Source organism: Podarcis filfolensis (genome assembly GCF_964270895.1).
Source record: "Podarcis filfolensis genome assembly, chromosome: 12".
Classification (NCBI taxonomy): Eukaryota; Metazoa; Chordata; class Lepidosauria; order Squamata; family Lacertidae; genus Podarcis; species Podarcis filfolensis.
Genome location: NC_139614.1, coordinates 5420727 through 5433695, shown reverse-complemented (window position 1 = coordinate 5433695; position 12969 = coordinate 5420727). Strand labels below are relative to the sequence as shown.

General features: G+C 41.2%; 1 protein-coding gene across 6 annotated transcripts in view; it reads right to left on the bottom strand.

The window, feature by feature from the left end:
- The window catches only part of LOC310745426 (amphiphysin-like), a 95367-nt gene that overhangs the window by 61188 nt on the left and 21210 nt on the right, over positions 1–12969 (bottom strand). The gene's annotated exons all lie outside the window — the stretch shown is intronic.

Below are 12969 nucleotides of genomic sequence, written 5' to 3'. Positions count from 1 at the left end.
CAGAGCTGGTTACTCTAGTGTATGTATGAGCCACAGCATGTTGTACTGCAGAGAGATGTGCCACCACCAGCTGATCTTTATCCACAGATATAAGTGACCAGGGAAAGATGTACAATGCCATTTTACTGTGGACACCCTGTTTAGCAAACACAAAAGTAGTTTTCCCATTACAGGAGCAGATCACTAAATTCATGGCACAGAGACTCTGCAATTATTTTTGTTCAGCTCTCCTATTTTACTTGTTATTTTTACTCCCAAATATCTATTGGCTCCTCTTCCACAACTATATCCAATTCTCTTCCCACTGAAGTGAAGCAATCCCCAATATTGTATGGGGAGATTTCAGCTGTTTGGAATTTTGTTTGGTTGGGGGTAGAATTTCAGCTGTGACCTGCAGTTTCCACTCCTTTCCTAGCTGCATAGAACAAACGGCCCCTTGGAATCAGGATTCTGGTTCTGCCCCTCGTCACACTTCTGCTTTTAATTGTTACTGCAGTCACGCCTGAACCAAAGGCTGGGAGGTCTGCCAAGACGCTGCTGCATTACTACTTCATGAAATTCAAATGCACACTGCCAAAAGCCTGGGGGAATGTTGCTACCTGTATTCCTTCAAAAATGGCCTGCTTGAATAATATAAAAAATGAAGCAGGAATTATTCTGCAGTGAAAGACAGGGAAACTCAGCAACCTGAGGGTGTGAAATCCTATTAAGCACAGGTTAAATCTTTTAATTTGTGGTGATCAAGCAGGTTTACACGAGGGGAGAGGTTACACCGAACTTACTGGCTTCCCAAGAAGAGCATTAGATGCCACCCAAAATAAGCATACAGCCAAATCACCATCAATTTGCACAATTTTCCTCCTTCCAGTTCTTCTCCATAACACTCATTTTGGTAACATGACAGATTGGAAGCCATTTCTAATACACACCTACATTTTGCTGCCTCGCAGCTGAATGTGTAATCTGACTCCACGAGAAAGCATCCCATTCCAAAATTCTGCCTGCGGCATTTTTCCTTTGATGGCTCAGACAAACACACAAAACTGCCACTTGTTACTGCAGTAATTGAAAGAGAACATGCATGTGTGAATCAGCAGCTCTGCTTACGGTGTTTGAGTCAATGAGAACCAATAGCTCTTTGCATGCTATCGCAGCTCTAGCAGCTCTTGAGATACAGTGGTACCTTGGGTTACATACGCTTCAGGATACAGACACTTCAGGTTACAGACTCTGCTAACCCAGAAATAGTACCTCAGGTTAAGAACTTTGCTTCAGGATGAGAACAGAAATCGTGCTCCGGCGGCACGGCAGCAGCAGGAAGCCCCATTAGCTAAAGTGGTGCTTCAGGTTAAGAACAGTTTCAGGTTAAGAACGGACCTCCAGAACTAATTAAGTACTTAACCCGAGGTACCACTGTACTAGTACTGTAAAGAACTCACAGTCAGGTGTAAGCTGGATGTTACTGCATTTAATAATGGCCTCAACAGTTGATAGGCGATCCAATAAAGTAGCTTAGATCAAATAGAAACATTTGCTGATGTACACCAGCCTTTTCCAATATGGCGCCCGTTGTATGACCAGCATGACGCAGGAGCTGTAGTCCAAAACATATGGAGGGCACCAAGTTAGTGAAGGCTGATGCACAATATCAACATCCTACAGTACTAATAATGAGCACCTTCAAAAGCTAGCAGCATGCTCACTACTACAGTGGTACCTCGGGTTAAGTACTTAATTCGTTCCGGAGGTCCGTTCTTAACCTGAAACTGTTCTTAACCTGAAGCACCACTTTAGCTAATGGGGCCTCCCGCTGCTGCCGCGCGATTTCTGTTCTAATCCTGAAGCAAAGTTCTTAACCTGAGGTACTATTTCTGGGTTAGCGGAGTCTGTAACCTGAAGTGTCTGTATCCTGAAGCGTATGTAACCCGAGGTACCACTGTACTACTACTACTACTACTACTACTACTACTACTACTACTGCTGCTACTACTGCTACTACTACTACTGCCTCAAACACTGGGGGATGGGAAGCAGTTGTCAGCCTCCACTATAACAAAGCAACACCTGAGCCCACAGTTCGAATCCTGACATTAACATACCCTCCAACATTTCTCAGGTGAAGATAGGGACATTCAAGTGTATGTCTGTTTTATTCTGTGAGTTTGTTAAGTACAGAACACGTTGTTGCTTTTTAAAGAAAAATTAAGGGACTGGTGATTTATCATTGCTGTAGAAGCTCTGGGAAAGCATTTACATGCTGTTAGCTCCGTTAGCCCACAAGGCAATATTTGCTTATGGATTTCCTCTCCAAACCTTATGCAGGTCAAGCAGAAATTGATTATTTAACCACACAGACAAGCAGAGGATAATGTGCATTAAATTCCACGAGCAAGTGTCACGTTCCATCTGTGCCAAACGGCTGCAGTTGTTGTTGTTTTATTATTGAGCTGATTTTTAAAATATACTTCAGATTTTTATAAAATATCAATATAAATAAACTATGCAATCCAAACACAAAAGAGAAGCACACAAAAGAGCAGGTGCATAATATTACTGGACATTTCAAAAATTTCCACTCAGTTTCAAACCTATTAATACTCCGGACCTTGACTGATCCAAATAAATCATGCTAATTGTATCTTTATTTATTTTCAATGGGTTTTTTTTTTTTAAGCAACTGCAGTCAACATCCATCTCTGTCTCTCTGGCTGATGAGCTGGGCAAGTCCAGGTATGGCTGGGAAGGATACCTGTCTGAAACTCTGGAGAGCTGCTTTGTTGACAGTACAGTGGTACCTTGGTTTATGAACTTAATCCGACCCGGAGGTCCGTTCTTAAACTGAAATAGTTCTTAAACTGAGGCGCGCTTTCCCTAATTAGGCCTCCCGCCGCCGGTGCTCTTCCACCGTTCAGCTTCCGTCCTTAGACCGAGGTTAAGTTCGCAAACCAAGACACTACTTCCGGTTTTGCGGAGTTCGTAAACTGAAGAGTTTGTTAACAGGGCTGTTCGTAAACCAAGGTCCCACTGTACTGAGCTACATGGACCAAGAGTGTGACTCAGAACAAGGGAACTTCTTATATTCCACCTTGAGAGGTGGGAGGCAACCTGTGGCCATGCGGACTAGAGCTGATGAGAGCTCAAGTCCAGCATGTCAAGGGCCAAAGGGTAGCCACCTCTGTTCTAACAGCTCTGAAGCCTGTGCCACAATCCTAACAACATATACTGACTGGTTTTACTGGTTTTACACTTTAGGTTCCAAGCAATCAACAGCACCTGTGTTCAAAATAAAACTACCACGCTGCTTCATGGAATTTTAAATATTTAACTCAGCATTTGCAAAACTCAGCAATGTAACACCTGGTAGCTACATCAGTGTCTGTGTATGCACTGTGTATCAAATAATAAAATGGACAGGTTTTTAATGTATTGTCGGGGATGTACTGTGTAGCTAGCTTTGGAACTGTATCTCTCATTTGAAACTGAGTGGATTATCAAAAACGAATTGTGAGATAACATTAAAAGGCTATGGAAGTCCCAGGAATTAGAGCACTCATTCAATGACTTTGCTTCCAGATCCCCAAGCATTATACAATTAACACGCCAATAGCAGTAGCAGAGGAAAAGTGAGGTGAAAGATAGTGTTGTCTGAATAAGGTAAAGAAAAGATTAAAATGCCTAAATAACCAATGAGTAAAAATACTCCATTGCAAGCAACACCACCCCACACCATCATCTGAACTGCTGCTCTCAGAAACATTGCAAAGTGTGTGTCTCATGAAAGCAAGAAGACTTGGCACCATACATCGTTGGATGCAGTGCTATTTTTCTAGAAAAAAAGGGTGCCAGGGCTCACCATGAACTTCTCCCTTGTTCTCTTGGAATGGCAAAGGCGCCCCCTTGAGAGGTGCCGGAGCTGAGCTCTGGTGAGCTCTGGCTGCGGGGGGAAAGAGACCCAGTTGCAGGCCACCCCAATCTCGGAGCGCTGCGAGGGGTTCCATGTACTTACTCGGGGTTCATGTTTCCTTTTGGGAATGAGGCACAGCAGAGACTGTGAAGTCTTTATATGCAACCTGAGCCTACAGTAGAGAGGTTCACAGCATTCACACCCCCAAAGCGGTTTCACCCATAGTAACAGCTTGGGAATCAAACAGAAATCAGACATTGCTCTCAGACATTGCTCTGCCTTTCTCTCTCCAGCTCGCTGCTTTCCTTCCTATGTCACATCACTGCTCCTCACATCTCTGAACTCTGGCTTTTTCTGTTGAGGGAGGGGGCTCCACCCATTTGCTGTCTCACACTGAGCCCCTGTTGTTGTTTAGTCGTTTAGTCATGTCTGGCTCTTCGTGACCCCATGGATCAGAGCATGCCAGGCACTCCTGTCTTCCACTGCCTCCCGCAGTTTGGTCAAACTCATACTGGTAGCTTTGAGAACACTGTCCCACCATCTCATCCTCTGTCGTCCCCTTCTCCTTGTGCCCTCCATCTTTCCCAACATCAGGGTCTTTTCCAGGGAGTCTTCTCTTCTCATGAGGTGGCCAAAGTATTGGAGCCTCAGCTTCAAGACCTGTCCTTCCAGTGAGCACTCAGGGCTGATTTCCTTAAGAATGGATAGGTTTGATCTTCTTGCAGTCCATGGGACTCTCAAGAGTCTCCTCCAGCACCATAATTCAAAAGCATCAATTCTTCAGCGATCAGCCTTCTTTATGGTCCAGCTTTCACTTCCATACATCAATAACTGAGCCCCTTAACCCCCCCTTAATGGCTCATCACCTTCTACCACCTCACCAGGAGGTTATTCCAAGAATTAGAAGCCTTGATAAAATTCTAACATTTGCTGGATCCAAGGATTAGAGGGGTCTGGCACCCAGCTTAACACCCAAAACCCAAAACACTGTCCTCTCCATGGGGAAAAACTAGATATTTTCTTTTCTCTGGTCAAAGAGTTCCTTTTGCCTTCTACATGGCTGGCTGTGTGCCTTTGATGTTTGGCTTTGAAAGGTGGAATCTGATCCATAACATTTTGATGATCTTTTTACTTTTGAAGCTGGGTGTGTGCCTGGAAGTATAGATAAGTTTCCAAGCCTCCGATTCTTTTTATAGCACACAGGCAAATATATGCTTTCACAGGCTTCCATAAAACACAGGTAAGACTGCATGCATTCCTTCCATAGCTTGTGATTATTAATCACTACTAATGATACAGCACAAAGATTCACAGAGCAACGGCCTTTGCCTTTGTTCTGAAGACACATGTTAGCCTTTTGTGCACAACTGACTTGTGTTAAGGGCCCATCAACTATATCCTAATGAGCAACTTTCTGAGTATTTTAATATTAGTATAAATGTGCAGTCTTGCAATCTATGTTTCAGTACATGTTGCACAGTTTGTTTAAAAATGCAAACTTCCCATTTTGTTTTTAATGCTATAAATTTGGATATAGTCTAAAAATATTTAGGCATTCTATTGTTCTAAGTTAGGCTGTGTAGTTTTTAAACCATAAAAAATAAATGTGAGGGTTAAGGACTCACCAGGCTTCCTTATCTTGTTCCTGACAACTCTTTAGGGATATCCAGAACCTGACCTTAGGGAAGAACAGTTGCTGTTTGGAAATTTTGTTTTGAAATAAACTAGTTCTAGTTCATTCTGCCCAATCAGGGACCAGTTCAAGTTTGTCCTTTTGCAAAATGAACTCGTTCAGTTCACATTCACTCAAATTAACCTTTTCATTCATAAAAAGTTTGCCCACGACGAACAAGTCAGCATTCAGAAAGCTGCTGTGCTGAAGTATTGCTTCTATAAGAGCTTGTTTTCTTTCCTGCAGGGTGGTTCCTCAAAGACATGAGGTGGAATTCAGCTAGCAAGTCCTATCAGTGGAAGCCCCTCCATAAAAACTTCGCAATGGGGGCTTTCCCCACTCCACTCCCCTCTTTGTGCCCCCGTCTCATCACAATTGGCTCGGGAATAAATTAAAAAATTAAAAAATTGTCCAGTAGCACCTTAGAGACCAACTAAGTTTGTTCTGGGTATAAGCTTTCGTGTGCATGCACACTTCTTCAGATACTTCTTCTTCACAATAGGCTTGGGGTGTGTGTGTAAGGAGAACCCCCAAGAACATCACATGGGAGGAGAGGTGGCAATTGTTCCCCTGGCAAGCTGCAGTTTCTGTGCAGAAGAATTGTTCATTGTAGCGCAGCACTGAATTCCACCCATAACATAGAAAATCCAACAATCCTATGGGAAAAAAATTAAATATTTTCCATCTTTGCCAAAATAGTTCATATTACATGAATTAGAGGCAAGTGATTCTCGGAAATATCTTTGTTCCCCTCCCAAATGCCGGTACTAGTTTGACACTTTGCACTCGTAGTTTACACATTAGAAGAGGTTCAAGCCTGTTTTCATTATATGTAATAGACAGTTTTCTATTTAGCTGGAAGCAACATCAGCAGCAGAAACTATTCCCAGCTCATTAGTTTAAAACTCTGTTGAGTTTGAGTCTGAGCATAATGCAATTATATAGCAATACAAACGGTTGCACTATTTGAGAGTTATTAAAAAAATATTCTAGTTATTTGTCGTAAAGGCACTCTAGAGCCCTGGCCTTAAAAAAATAATAATTCAAGTCTATCCTTGATACTGAAATACATTTCCACCCACCCACCCCTGAATTTTAATTTATAGTCAAATACATCAATAACAACCACACGGGAATGCTGTAGGAACTGTTCCCCTTAGTGGTTAATGAAGGATTATTTAAACAGTCCAGTATGCATTGACTAGCAGCACAATCCTATGCCTATTTACACAGAAGCAAGGCCACTATCTTCAGTGAGGCCCAACTGCATGAACTGCATGTCTCCAGAAATCCAACTGCATGTCTCCAGAAATCCCCACAAACATAGTTTGATTCCCTTTATGTCACCCATTTCCAACCTCAGATCCAGCTTTAACCCTAACATGCATTGGGGAACACCTTTCTTAAATTTTCACCATCCATTTGAGTGTGCTGTTATTGCGATCCATTTTTGATGTGGCTACGACCCCATATGGCCAGTTGAAGGTACCTAAATAAAGGTACTGCAGCCATGAACTTACCAAGATCAAAGGAGGCTTTTTCCAGGTATGGAAAGGGAAGAACAGGGAGAGCCGACAAAGGAAGAAGCCACAATACCATCTCTTACAGGAGCACTTTCTACTACTTCGCTGTGTAACAGGTGTGTAGGAAGAAGGCCAGTTTAAACCCCACTACAGGCCATGACTGGGAGAGAGCTGGACCATAAAGAGAGTTGGACTATAAATCAGGTCGGAGCCAAACAATACAAATTGAAAGCTTTTGCAGATGGCCTAGTTTTGACGTTACAGGAGCCAGAATCTAGTACGAAAAGAGTATTAGCACTGATTCAAGAATTTGGTCATGTGGCAGGATTTAAATTGAACAAGTCAAAAACTAAAGTTCTTGAGAAAAACTTAACACCGATTGAGAAAGAGAGGTTTCAGAAGGAGACTGGTTTAACATTAGCTAAGAAAGTAAAATTTTTGGGGGTTAATATGACTGCTAAGAACTTAAACTTATTTAAAGATAATTATGAGAAATGCTGGACAGAAGTGAAAAAAGACTTAGAAATATGGTCAAATTTGAAGCTTTCCTTGTTGGGTCGAATTGCAGCTATAAAGATGAATGTATTGCCAAAAAATTTATTTTTATTTCAATCATTGCAAATTTTGGACAAGATGGACTGTTTCAAGAAGTGGCAGAGAGATATTTCTAGATTTGTCTGGCAGGGCAAGAAGCCCAGAATAAAATTCAAAATATTAACTGATGCAAAGGAAAGAGGCGGATTTGCCCTGCCAGACCTTAAACTTTACTATGAATCAGCAGCATTCTGCTGGTTGAAAGACTGGCTGCTTCTTGAGAACACGGACATTTTGGACCTAGAAGGCTTTAACAATGTTTTTGGGTGGCATGCATATTTGTGGTACGACAAGGTTAAAGCACATAAAGCATTTAAAAACCATATTGTCAGGAAAGCATTGTTCAATGTCTGGATAAGATACAAAGATTTACTGGAAAATAAAACCCCAAGGTGGTTGTCACCAATGGAAGCGAAGGCTCAGAAAAAGCTCAATATGGAGGCCAAATGGCTGAAATATTGGGAAATACTGGAACAAGAAGGAGATAAATTGAAATTGCAGAGTTTTGAGAAATTAAAAGATAAAGTGTGAGATTGGCTGCATTATTATCAAATAAGAGAGGCCTATAATTTGGACAAAAAAATTGGCTTCCAGGTGGAAAAATCAAAATTGGAAACAGAATTGTTAGATCCCAAAACTAAGATACTTTCAAGAATGTATAACTTGCTGTTGAAATGGAATACGCAGGATGAAACGGTTAAATCTGCTATGATTAAATGGGCACAAGATATTGGTCATAACATTATGTTTGCGGACTGGGAACAGTTGTGGACCACCGGTATGAAATTTATGGCATGTAATGCCTTAAGAGAGAATATTATGAAAATGATATACAGGTGGTACATGACACCAGTCAAGCTTGCAAAAATATATCATTTGCCCGATAACAAATGCTGGAAATGTAAAGAAAATGAAGGTACATTCTTTCACCTTTGGTGGACGTGCCCAAAGATTAAGGCTTTCTGGGAGATGATCTATAATGAAATGAAAAAGGTATTTAAATATACCTTCCTGAAGAAACCAGAGGCCTTTCTCCTGGGAATAGTCGGCCAATTGGTGCCAAAGAAGGATAGAACTTTCTTCATGTATGCAACAACAGCAGCAAGAATACTCATTGCAAAGTATTGGAAGACACAAGATTTACCCACCCTGGAAGAGTGGCAGATGAAGGTGATGGACTATATGGAATTAGCGGAAATGACTGGCAGAATCCGAGACCTGGGAGAAGAGTTGGTGGAAGAAGATTGGAAGAAATTTAAAGACTATCTTCAGAAACACTGTAAAATTAATGAATGTTAAAAATGATGTTGGATTGAAAATAAGTGGCATTAGCAACAAAGTTCATGAGAATATGCAAAAATGAGTTGATAATGAAAATATAGAGTTATAATATGTTAAGATATAGAGTTAAGATAAACGAAAGAGGGTAAGGATTTGCTGATTTGATTATTTAAATGGGAATACAAAAAGGGGAGGTGTGAGGAAGTCAAGAAAACAAGCTAATGAGTTTAAAGTTACAAAAAATGGATTTGTTTTTCACTCTTTTGTATCTATTCGTTTTTTGTACTTTGTATTTTTATTTTTATTTTTTATGTATTTTTGTATGCTTTCTTTTTTATCTTTTTCTTTTCTTATTTCTTTTATGTTTTTGTAAAATTTTAATAAATATTATATATATATATATATATATATATATATATATATATATATATATAGAAGGCTGATGGCTGAAGAATTGATGCTTTTGAATTATGGTGCTGGAGAAGACTCTTGAGAGTCCCATGGACTGCTAGAAGATGAAGCCTATCCATTCTGAAGGAAATCAGCCCTGAGTGCTCACTGGAAGGACAGATCCTGAAGCTGAGGCTCCAATACTTTGGCCACCTCATGAGAAGAGAAGACTCCCTGGAAAAGACCCCGATGTTGGGAAAGATGGAGGGCACAAGGAGAAGGGGATGACAGAGGATGAGATGGTTGGACGGTGTTCTCAAAGCTACCAGCATGAGTTTGACCAAATTGTGGGAGGCAGTGAAAGACAGGGGTGCCTGGCGTGCTCTGGTCCATGGAGTCACAAAGAGACAGACATGACTAAACGACTAAACAACAACAACAACACAGGCCATGACAGGAATGAGGCTTCGTTCATTTTTTGAATGCCTAGTCAGGGACCGTCATGGCCAAAGCAGAGAAAGTTGCCAAAATCCAAAACTACATTATATACTCCACAGAGTGGCTTCCTACATGCCCAGCCAGCCATAGGAGATGGCATTCATCAGAGAATAGCCCACAGACCCAGTCAAAGACGTTGACCAAAATCTGCCTAAGGAACCCTGGGCCAAATCTATGGGGCAGCTCAAATATGGCATGCAGACCTCACATTCAAGTTTCATATGTGACCTCCTCTGGAAAAAGCTCTCACATAATACAGACACACATGAGGGAGTGTAGTGTTTGAGCAATTCAGGAAGCGTGCTGCATGGGTCAGTAAGCCTGGTTCCAACACAGTCCTCCTAGTCCTTTCAGCCCACCCTTCGCCCTGAAAACTCACTTTCCTACCATGATGGCTTTCAAGGAACTTTGGGCTTGAGGAGAAAAATGTAGAAAGAGTTTCACAAGGATGAGGATTCTGCAAAATCCTGCACTGCCAAGCATGGGTTGGGCAAAGTACTAAAAGCAATTTCATGCTGTGTCAGCTTTGAATTCAACAACACTCAGGTATGCATTTTGGATAGATAAACTTATCAAGAGTCACAAAAGGACAGGATCTATAAACAGCAAATGTTTCTGGTATCACCTGTCTATCTTGGCCACTAGAAGCTTTGCAGGAATAAAATGATATCCCTACCTGTGCAGGAATCTAGCTCATGCTACTATCTTATCAGCAGATCAGATTCTCATTATACTAAGGTTCAACCTTGGAAGAAAGTCTATCAATATCACACACATCTCATGTTCACCCTTTGCAGTACAGTCCTTAGAATGCTTCCCATCAGATGGAGTATTATTATTAATTTTAAAAAAGAAATCTTGCGTGGTTCTGATGTACTTAAGAGGCTTTTAAATAGCAACAGCCATGTTCCAGCAAACATAGCATCCTTGACCCTGGGCCATTCTGACCGGGGGTGATGGAAGCTGAGAGCTCAACGATATCCATACAGTACGATGCTGGCTCTGCTGGTCTATACAGCTGGTTTCAGTACAGAGTAGTGGTTCTCAAACTTTTCCCCCTGGGTCATACTTTCAGAAGGAAGATTTGTTCGCACCACACCATTTTTTAAATTAAGAAATATGTTGGAAAGCAAAAGGAAACAGATTAGCACTCTGTGAAATTCAGAGCATGGGAAGTCACCCAAAGATATATAATTTGGCAATATATTCTGCCCTTTTTAATGTATTGTAATTCAGAATATAATGTAGTTCTTATTGGATTATTAATTTGGAAAGCTCAATAAAATATTATGGAAAAAGGAAAACAAAAGGAAACTGCGCCTAGCAGTGCTTGATTTAAAACCTAGAACACAACTACTTTATTTTATGATCATAGGACATCCAGAAAGTATAAAACAATGCAGCTACGTAAGAACATGAATAGTCCCAAAATATAATTATAAGTGTTTGAACAGTGATTCTGGATCACATCTAGGATTATCCTCAATATCACTTGATGTTCTTGCTCTCATTTGGAAAATATATCTGTCCATATTCTACAAAAGGAGGACCACACATTTTGGTACGACACTACACTGAAATGTTTAAATGTTTCTTTGATTGTCCTTGAAACTTTCTGCCACACTTGCCATCCTCACCTCTCACACTAGTGTGAGACACCACACACTTGGAAAACCAGTGGTATAGAGGGACCAACCCTCTTCTTCAGTGATTTCAGTCCTTCAATATATGCTACGTTCAAAGTGGTTCACAGCAAAGCATGAAGAACCATATCATGAAGAGCAAGAAAGAGGGCAGCCTGAGCTGGCGAAAGAGGCATGCATGGTGTGCGGAACAGCCTGAGCCTGAACCGTGTAAGCCCGAAAAACCCAGACATTTCCTTTAAAATGTAAAAATCTGCCTGGATCGGAATGTTGGCACCCCCAAAACATATATATACCAAACTGTACTTGGCAGATGAAAGGATGCATGGCTGTTTAACATGAGGAGAATCGATCAACCAGGGACTGAGGACTTTTGAGTTTAAGATTGGAATGTGGAAAATATGAGAACAAGAAGAAAGCAGAAACATATAATTGTGTGAGATGATTCTTCAGAGGTCCAGAATATGGGAAGTCTGTTTGAAATTTAATAATTAATAATTTGGATTGTAATTTGGTCGTCTTCTTCTTTTTTGTATTGGATTATGATTTGATTTGATTTGATTTGTTATTGACTGGATACTTTTAATGGAAAATTAATAAAAATTATTTAACAAAAAAACAAAAAAAAAGGAATGTTGGCCTCCCAAAAGAGGACATGTCCAGGTTTTCCCAGACGTATGGCAACCCTATCTTCCACAGCATCACTGTGCAAAAGGCCACAATTTTGTAATAAATATCTAATTTACTAAGAAGAGCACAAGGCAGCCGTTGATGCAGAAGGTGTCAGTTGCCAAAGGAGTCCTTTTTCAAGAGCTGTAAAGTGAGGTGCTGCCAGTCTTCAGTCCTAGGGGTTACAGGATCTGGTTGAAACACCTTCAGGTGCCAGTGCCATGTCCAGGTTTTGGAGGGTCTTTGAGCAAGGCACCCTTCACAGCTCTCCCTCTTGCAACAAATCATGTTCCTCACCGCCATTTTTCTCTTCTTCATTACTGCCTGGTGAGCTGGTAGTGTTAAGTTGTGGGTGAAGATATCAGAAAACACAGTGATTCTTCAAACAGCTCTTGTTTATTCACAGGCCAGAACAGAACTGAACTGAAGGGTTCAGCCAACCTGCTTATATAGAGCTCAACTACAAAGCAACAGTAACCACTTTCTGTAACTATCCAATCACTGAATGTCACTTCCTTATTTGCATATGTGGACCTGAGTGAAAACTATCTACAGTATCCCACTGCTGGCCCAGGGTGAGAACTTCAGTACATAACAGGTAGTACCAAAGAGCCAATGAGGAAGCAGACAGCAACATCCACCAACCCCCCTCCTTCGTCTACTGCTCTGTCTGGACTAGAAGAGAAAGGTCTGTGAACAAGTAGGTTGCAAATGGTAGAAGAGCAACATGACCAGGGGTCTTGTCAGGGGGCCCTTAACATATGCCCATTTGTGGCAGCCCTTAGCGCCAACCTT